Source organism: Trachemys scripta, chromosome 11, assembly GCF_013100865.1.
Source record: "Trachemys scripta elegans isolate TJP31775 chromosome 11, CAS_Tse_1.0, whole genome shotgun sequence".
Lineage (NCBI taxonomy): Eukaryota > Metazoa > Chordata > Testudines > Emydidae > Trachemys > Trachemys scripta.
This window is the reverse complement of record NC_048308.1, coordinates 40,982,172-40,992,072: the sequence shown is the minus strand read 5'-3', so window position 1 is coordinate 40,992,072 and position 9,901 is coordinate 40,982,172. Positions and strand designations below refer to the sequence as shown.

Below are 9,901 nucleotides of genomic sequence, written 5' to 3'. Positions count from 1 at the left end.
TTGCTGCTGGAGCAGATCAAAAGTCACTGTTAGCTGCCAAATGGTGCTATAAAAGGCTATTTTTCAATAAATGGCTTTTTACTGAAGGTTGCAAGCACTTCAGCATTAAATGCACACCTAAGAAGAATAAGCATATTGCAACAGAATAAATTCATTTTTATTGAAACAGCCAGGAGTCACATGACCAAGAATCTAGCCTTTAGGATAGTAACAGACCTAGCTTCAAATGGTAAAGGAATTAACCAGTCTGCCTCCTCCTTCCACCAAGCTTTTTAGCCTGTCAAGGGGTTGCATGTCCATATCTTTCACAGCGCATCTGTAGAGCTATTAAACTGGATAATCCCTCTGGCCTTTGATACATTTCTGGACATGATTATTTCATTACTCGCAGTATATCAGTAGGATCATAATAAAAAGGACTTCTGACAACCTGCCAAGAGTTTTGTGGCCTTGTAAACACAAAAGTACTCTAATAAAATTTTATTAAGTGTTAAAAAGTCATAAAAAGTGAAATAACATAAACTACAAAATTTACTGTCCTCAGCAAATGCTGAAAATATCGTCCATAGTAAAATTAAATTAGCATGTAATAGACAGAGAAGCAGTGTGGAGTGGGTTTAAAAGAGGATCCAGGACAAAAAAATGCTCTTGGAACTGGGTCCTTGGGATTTAGTTTATGGAGATCCTTTCTTTTTATTGGCGGGAAGGTAGAGATGAATGAATATGCAGATTATGGACAGGGGCGTTCTAAGGTCATTTGTGTCCTGTAGGTTGTCGATACCTCTTTGGGAGGGGGTGGGGGGGAATATATTACAGGCTGTAATAGGGGATGGGAGGAGGGAAGCGAGTCATGGGTGCGGCTGCTGTCCACTAGGGAGCGCTGTGAGACTAGGAATCTCTATGCTGTACCTAGGGAGGGAATGGGGGACCTAATAGAAATAACCCTACGGCTCAGTAGGAATGTTCACCCCCCACCGTAAAATTATATTTACATTTTTGGCGTTTTCTTACAAATAAAAAAAAAATGGAGTGAAGAAAACAATGCTGTGGAGTTGAGCTGCCACAGACTTTCTCATGGGGAAGGAAGAGAGGGGGCTGGCTTCTTTGGCTGCATTGCCCATGCCTTCCTCCTGCAACTTTCAGTCCTGCAGCCCAGAGGGGGAAGAGATGTCCCCGATCCCTGTTTCTGATGGGGGGGAAGGCATCAGCCTTAGGCGCTGTGCTTTCCACTTGCACCGTAAATGCCACGAGGGGCCAGACCGCGTGGATCCAAGTAAGTTGACTCTTTTACTCGCATTTGCTGCCCTCAGGGCAATGCCTTGCCACACACTAGGGGCAGGGGTTGCTCGGCTGGTGTTTGTAAGAGCGGACTGGGGGATCACGGAAATAACCCCGCAGTTCAGGGAAATCCACCCACTGCCCCGCTCCCAAGCGCTGCAGGCGGGAGGTGCCGGCCGGCCAAGGGAGCGGCCGCGCGGGGGGTGCTGCCAGCAGGCGCTGGGCTGCAGCGGCTGGGGCTTGAGGGCCGAGTTATCCCAGACCTGCCATGGTTTAAGGCCCCCGAGGCTGGGCGGAGCTGCGGGATGCATGGGAGTGGGGCCGGGCTGCGCTGCAGGCCTAAGGCTGCCTGAACCCAGCCCGCTGCGGCTGGTGGCCCACGCTGACCCCAGGCCTCCTAATGGCCCCGCAGCATCAGTCCTGGCTCGGCCCCACGTCGCTCAGAAAGGAACCTTCGGAAATCCGCAGACAACGTCTCCCATCCGAGCCCTGTGCCCTGGCACCAGCAACCCCTGCTCCGGGCCACGTGGGAAAAGGTCTGCGGAGCACCTCTGAACGGACCTCGCCCTTCAGGGATCACCTAAATCGCCCCGGGGAGGCCCTCTGAGTGCAGATTACAAATGCCCCAGCTGCCCTGGAGAAGGGAGAAAACAATCTGTTGTATATTGGTTGCTTTAGGAGTCAACAATACTCGGCTAAGCAGGATTGAAGCAAACAGGAAGTAAATGAGCAGGCAAATGCCAGGGTGTCATGCCATCACTCTCAGGATTTCCTTAGCTTTTTTGGCTGCACTAGGATTTACCTGAATGTTGCCAGAAAGGAAGTAAACATGTTCTAGTCACATGTAGACACTCCCCAGAGTGCTGGAAAGCTGCCTAAGAGAGAGGGAATTGTATAGAGTTTTATGGACAGGACATTTTTTAAAAGTTTCATTTTGTTTCAGATGAAAAGGATAGTTGGCTTTCAGGTGGCAAGGCTGAAGCCAAACAGAGCAAGATATTGTATAAGCCTGTTTTGTCTTTGTGCTGAATACACGCTGAACATGTGCTGAATACATGCAGTAAAACTAAACCAGAAGTGCAGCTATACATAGCTGTTTTGTGGAAATATTTGTAGGCCAAAAAAAAAAAAAAAAAGTTTTAAGATACATATTATACACACACACAGGTAACCAAGGCCTTTGCTTTTATTAAGAAAACTCCACATAAAGTTGTTTTTTGGAGTGATTTGAGCAATTGTGTAAGCAATTAGTATTTTAGCAACAGAGGATAGAGGTTTAAATAAAAACAAACAGACTTATATGTTATTATTTTGAGGCATAGGAAACAGAGCTAATGAATGAGTAAGCTGTAGGCACAACTTGCTTTACACTGAGTGCTATACATTTGCTAGTTTCCAAAATAGGTATTTTAGCTTCTATATGATATTGGCTAGAACCATGTGCATATGTAGAACCTATAAGCATAAAATATATATTCATCACTATGTTTGATCGCTAAAGCAGTAGTTTAAAAAATCCTTATTTTTGTCCCTTTTGGAGTTAGAAGTATGAGGATATTATTGTATGATCAATATTTAGTTATATTAGCAAATTACAGAAAATGCATTTTAATGCAGATGATGTATTTGATCAATAACAAAAGTCTTCACACTTGATCTGACATTTTATTTTTGAAATATCTAATATTAATTTAATATTAATAACTAATTGGCAACACTCACAGAATATTGTACAGAACATGTTTTGGGAGATAATTCTGCATTTTTTAAAAGGAAGATTAAGAAAATTACCACATCATATAATCTCTTAATTTAAGAAATCTGTGATCAAATATATCTTCTGCAAAAAAATGCGTATTTTAAATATGAAATTAAAAAAAATAATTATTTTTATATACTACTATCTGTACTGTCACAAAAGATCATTTAAGGACTATAAAAATATATGCAGTGCGGTAGAAAAACAGTATAGTCAAGGCTTTGAACTTAATATATGACTAAAAAGTCACTGAAGCATTATATATGTGAATAATGTGAACCATATATGTGTATAACTTAAAGTTTTTAAATGAAATGAAGAGGTGTTCGAATTTGCATTACTGGAAGAATCACCATGTTCATTAAAATGTTGGAGCAATTACCTTATTGCTCTGATTTTTTAAACACCCTTGAAAAAACTGCTTTGGACTTTGACATTAAGATGTATACTTAATTGTTCCTTTAAAATATATATTTTTAAACATGTCATTATATCAACTAATATAATATTTGTGGTTATTTTGCTTTGCATTCTTTCTAAGGATCTGATTTTGCCCAAATATATACACAGTTAAAACCTCAGTCATGCAAGTAATCCCATTTACTTCCGTGGGACTGCTGATCTGAGTAAATGGATTACTGGATCAGGGTTTAAATTATTTGAAAAATACTTTCTTTAAACTCGGCATTGTATTTATACTGGGAATTTTGAACATGTAGCTTGCGGATACAAAGGATTTTCCGAATTGGCTTCATGGGCTGTAACATTGAAAAACTACCCAAGATATGCAAATGAAATCTCAAAACAGGAATTGTACATTTAAATGAGTGTAAAAAACCCACAAATACTGTATCCAAGGGCCTGATCTTGAGAGGTGATGAGTATCTGCAACTCCTATTTAAAATTCTTTCAGTTCAATCCTGTTTGTTTTAAAACACAAATCATTTTTTATTTGTTTTATAGTGTGCCAAAGTGTGCAAGGCACTTCACATGAGACTTGATCCCTACCTGAGACAGTTTGCAATCTGCATTTCAGACATGACACAAGAGGTGAGGAAGACAAACATAATAAGGGGAGTGACCAGTGGTCGCAACAGGCAGTAATGGATCAAATCCTATGCTCAGAGGTGCTTCTTTTGCTGGGTTTCTTTAGATACTTAAAGAATTTTAAACAACCCACTACCCTGTACTATCCCAGCTCTCTGATTTAGGGTTGCCAGGTGCCCAGTTTTCAACCAAACACCCGTTTGAAATGTAGGGTGACCACATAGCAAGTGTGAAAAATCGGGATGAGGGTCGGGGGTAATCAGAGGCCATATTAAAGAAAAGCCCATATATCAGGACTGTCCACATAAAACCGGGACATCTGGTGACCCTATCGAAAAGGGACGCTCTCCCCAGCCCTCTCCAGGTGAAAATGAGCGAGTGAGTGAGGGTGGCGGGGCCTCGGGGAACGGGCGGGGCAAGAGTGTTTGGTTTTGTTCCGTCAGAAAGTTGGCAACCCTACTTACACATACCTAAATCTTTCTGAATTAACCAGTGGCTTCAAATCTCTTCAAAACATTGTATTTCAGAAACAGATTATCTGTGAAATATTGGCCTCATTGAAGTCAACAGCAAAACTCCATTGACTTCAGTCGGGCCAGGATTTCACTCATTCTATACTAATACTTTACATCAAACATATGATAGAAATTTTAAATTATATTTAAAAGAACTGAAATTAGCTGTTTTAAAAGTTATTCTAATTGGTTGCTAACTATTTTTCTGCTGGTAATAGCACAGGTAACATATAACTGTAAGTTCATGTATGTGACCAGTTCTTATAACATTTTAATTACCTGTAACTACCCAGTAACTATAAACTAACACTTTAGCTCAAAATCTACTACAGTTGGTTTATATAATATATGTAAAGTATGTAGATAAGAATATAAGGTCTGATCTAAACTAAATCAATGGGAGTAGGGACATTTAAGATGCTCATTCCATCCACAGTTCATTCCCATCTTCAAATGTGCAATACATTAATACAAGCGATGGGTTAAGTAGGAAGAGGCAGTATTAAATTTGAACTTCTTGCTTTGTGCATTTGAATCATGCCTTTAGTGTTATTTAAATGTTTTTTCTAATTTTAATTTCCCTTGATTTTTAGCAGCAACATAATATTAATACTTGGATAGCACTTTTCATCTGATATAAAATAATCAAATCAGAAAAAAAAACAGTATTGCTTTTAAAAAATGTCAGTTCCCCTACAGCTACCCATATAGACACATCTTCACTGACATTTTTTCTGGTCCATCAGACTGGGATGGAACCAATCCTTTGTATGTATTACATTTTCAACATCTGGATGGAATTTTGATCCGAATTCATCCTGTCCACAGAATGCATTCTCCTTCAACGCAGTTTGAACAAATGTTTCACACCACAGTGTTTGTGTAAATTTTAAACTAAAGCTACATTTTCTTCTCTGGGATTCTGCATTGTGTTCACACTGGGCCAAATTAGTTCTTTCAATATTCATGTGCTCATCACATAAAGGCAACAAGAGTTGAACGGGTAGCTACACGGGCGGAACTGAGAACAGTATGTGTGCAAGGCATTAGGGAGAGCAATCCATGTTGGAAAGGGTTATGAAAATTAGCTGCTGAATGCTCTGTAAAAAATAGCGTTTTGAACTGAGTGAACTTGTCTGTAACTCATCAAATTGATTTGATCCCTTCTCTTTCTCTGCATGCAGGAAAAATGGCCTGCAATCCCTCATTTACTTTTTAAAAGTATTGAAACTGCCCCCAAATAAATTCCTTTTTTATTCACAGTTCTTCCATAATAAAAAACAACTAAACAGGTTTACATTAAATTTGGGATGGGGGGAGGGAGGATTTCATTCAGGCATAGCACTTGTATGTCAAACTTCAGCTTGGTGTGATTTTAAATGGCTAAGCTATATACCCCTCAAAAATGTCTGTTTATAATTAATCAGTGGACCTCTCCTTAACTACAATAGCCTTCTTAGTAGCATTTTAATATATACCAGGTACAGTCCATTAAGCTGGAACAAATATAATCCTGAAAAGACTAGCTTTACATTTTCCTGATCGTGGGTAAGTTTCCACACTTTTAAGCTACCATTTGAAAGCATTTTCTTATTTCCTGAGTTTGAAGTACAACATAGCATCTTTGTTGCCTGATTGCTTTGCTTTCCACAGTTCCTTGAAGTTTGTGGTCCATAAGTCTTGGAGCCTTCAATATAGCTCTAGCTACTGGATAGTCTCTGAGATAATTTCGTAAAATGTTATCTGCAGCTGTGTGATTCTCATGCGCAAGTTACTGCCTGCAGATGTCAAACTCCTAGTGCTGTTAGTACTGTATGTCTAGGTCACAGAGCCTAAAATGAAGGCCTGGAGCCAGACACTCACCTGGGTGCAACTGCAAAGAAGAAAGTGGCTTTCATAATGAAAAACTATATATCAAAATTCATGGCTTTTCAAGGCAGTAGTAGGAGTGTGCCTTAAGAGCTTGATTCTGCTCACACTGAAGTCAATGAGGATTTTACCAGTGACTTTAACATAAGTAAGACAACAGGCCCTAAGCATTTTATCTAGATTCCAAAGCATAACCAGAGTCCAATGTATTCTAACACTTCAGCCTTAGATTTTCTGCATAGTGTACCCATTGCTGCAAAACTATGTGGCAGATTTAAAGCTTGGATTAAACAATTATGGGCATGTTGAAGTCAATGGAGCTGCACCCATTTACACGAGCAAATAATTTGACCTTACATTTCTAGCCCTTAGAGTTGCAAAAACAGCCTTCTAAATACGAACCCAATGCAAACTAATGAGTCTGCAGAATAGCTCTGAGAAATGTGAACTGCACCTATTAATTTCAATGGTGTGTTAATTTAGAAACCTTATAATGATAAGTTAAAGAAATGGTTACATTGTTAACTATCAAACTGCTAATATTTTAGCAGAAGCATTCAGCTAACATGCATTGGATGCAGCGGCTGATATACATAGGGGCTCCAGTTCGGGCAGCAGTAGGACTTATACAGCACATGCAAGGGGTTAGCTCCTTATTCACTACTGGATAAGAACAAGTGACAATCTAGCTCCCCTGTGATCTTATTCCTGTAACCTTTGCCCTTCCTCCCTATTGTTTATTACCTTTGCACTGTGTCCTGTGCAGAACTAGAAAATATTTGCCATATCCCCTTAACCAAGATACATAGATGCAAAAGATACATAGATGGACCTTGTTCCTTATTCTCTCGTTGGAGAACCTGGCTTACATCAACATCAGAACAGATCACCATAAGAAGACTTATACTAGTATAGAAACAGGACAGTTCACAACAAAGTACTACATGTAATGTGTGGCGCATCAGCCATATTTTGAATTTTATCAATCTCTAATGACACCTTTTACATCAGTGGTTCCTCACCTTTGCAGACTACTGTACCCCTTTCAGGAATCTGATTTGTCTTGCGTACCCCAAGTTTTCACCTCACTTAACTACTACTTGCTTACAAAATCAGACATAAAATTACAAAAGTGTCACAGCACACTATTACTGAAAAATTGCTTGCTTTTTCATTTTCACTATCTAATTATAAAATAAAAGATTGGAATATAAATATTGTACTTATAATCAGTGTGATACTTGAATCTGTTTTTCACTTGTGAGCTTTGTCCGAAGCCCAAGCCCCAGGCAATAGAGCTGAAGCATGTAACTTAGCTTCACAGGGCCCCCTATGGCATGTGGCCCCGGGCAATTGCCACCCCTTAATGCCAGCCCTACACTTGCGAACGCCTTAAACCCATCTCATGATGCTCCACCCGGGAGCTGCAAATCCCAGGTTGAGAAACACAGATCTAGGTGAATTGAGCACCCCCAGTAATAGATCTCTGTGTACCCCCCAAGGGGACGCGTACGCCTGGTTGAGAACCACTGTTTTACATTATGTCAATGTAGATTCTTGATTGAGAATCCAATCACACAACTGACTTTATTTTTGCTTAACTTTAATATTGGCACAATAAGTGGAAGGAGCATCAGAACTGAGGAAAAGAAATAGGGATTTTCCCCCACTATAATAAAACAAAACAAGCCAACTGTGTGAGGGTACACACCATCCCAAGAAGTTAGGTCGAGTATATCAGGTTCATAGGATTTTTCACCCTCCCTTCAGGCTGGGCTGTAAAGTTTCCTCTTCTCTTATTGTCAGCCCTGCAGCCCGGTGAACAAAGAGTCTCAGAAGAGACTGTATCAAACTGCAAGTAGGATGTCAAAAAGAATCCAATTCTCATAATTTATGAGAGCATCACTTTCAAAAGGCTTCCAGTGCCTCTACCAGCCTGAGGTCATGCTCAAACTCAGGTTCCTAAATGGTACCGGCCAAGCCACTGACCAGACCAGTTTCACCATTTGGTCTCTTTATACGTTCACATTATTACCCAACTTGATTGGGTTTTTAAAGCAACATGAAAGAGTGCCCCTTTGATTATATTCTTTCACACAATTTTATTGTGTGAGAAGACGCCATCCAGTCTTTGCTTACTCTTGTTAATGCATGCATGATGTGAAAGCCAAAGCCACAGGAGTAGGATGAACAGCTGAAATATCTCTAATGACACCACTTTGAAATTGTATAGCTGCTATTTCTTTTCTATGGTTTCCAAACAACAACAAGAAGAGTAATGTCTATGTTAAGAGCATCAGTGGGGCTCTTTTAATTGGGTAATAGTTATCTGTGTAATTTCTTTTTTTTCTTCTGGTAACACTGGTCTACAATTTTTGAGACGTCGTCTGCTTCAGAGATAAAATGTGCTATTTATTATGTATTTTGATGTGCTGAATTCAAATATGACAATTAAAACAACTGATTGGCTACTGTTTCTAAGATATTTAAGTTTTTACATTTTATGTCTATGTATATTGTGTAGATAGTAGAGTTTTCATCATAAATTGTAAACCTAGGTCTTTTCATGTGTTTATGGTTGCTTTACATGATAATAGTTCACCTGTCCTGTTTATGTAACACTTTAAAAATCAGCAAAAGGGTTATATAAATAAAATGTATTATGAAACAAAAGGCAAAAAACTATTATGGACATAGTTTAGTCCTATTCAGTGTCTACTCGGCGCTTCTTGGCTTGTCTCTTGTATTCATTAAATGGAGCATCTCTTGTCACTGTCCAGCAATAGTCTGCAAGCATTGATGGGCTCCATTTGCCCTAATAGCATTTCTCCATTGTTGCAATGTCCTGGTGAAATCGCTCGTCGCTCACTGCTTTGCAGTTCGGTGGAAAAAAATCTAGATGAGAGTGCAAAAAATGTATCTTTAGTGACATATTGCAACGAAGGCTTTTGTATGCCTTGAGGAGGTTTTCCACCAACAACCTGTATTGTCTGCCTTGTTGTTCCTAGAAAATTTATTGCCACTAACTGGAAGGCTTTCCATGTCGTCTTTTCCTTGCCACGCAGTGCATGGTCAAATGCATCATCTCGAAGAAGTTCACGAATCTGAGGACCAACAAAGACGCCTTCCTTTATCTTAGCTTCACTTAACCTTGGAAATTTTCCACGGAGGTACTTGAAAGCTGCTTGTGTTTTGTCAATGGCCTTGACAAAGTTTTTCATCAGACCCAGCTTGATGTGTAAGGGTGGTAACAAAATTTTCCTTGATTCAACAAGTGGTGGATGCTGAACACTTTTCCTCCCAGGCTCCAATGACTGTCGGAGTGGCCAATCTTTCTTGATGTAGTGGGAATCTCTTGCACGACTATCCCATTTGCAGAGAAAACAGCAGTACTTTGTGTATCCAGTCTGCAGACCAAGCAAGAGAGCAACAA

At 39.7% G+C, this 9,901-nt stretch overlaps 1 long non-coding RNA gene across 3 annotated transcripts in view; it reads left to right on the top strand.

Moving 5' to 3' along the window:
• The first annotated feature begins 873 nt into the window (after positions 1-873).
• Positions 874-9,901, top strand: part of LOC117885152 — a 101,816-nt gene continuing 92,788 nt past the window's right edge. For all 3 annotated transcript variants that reach the window (XR_004647728.1, XR_004647727.1, XR_004647726.1), the window contains exons 1-2: positions 874-1,273; positions 4,001-4,087. This is a non-coding gene — a long non-coding RNA (uncharacterized LOC117885152). The remainder of the gene's footprint in view (positions 1,274-4,000; positions 4,088-9,901) is intronic.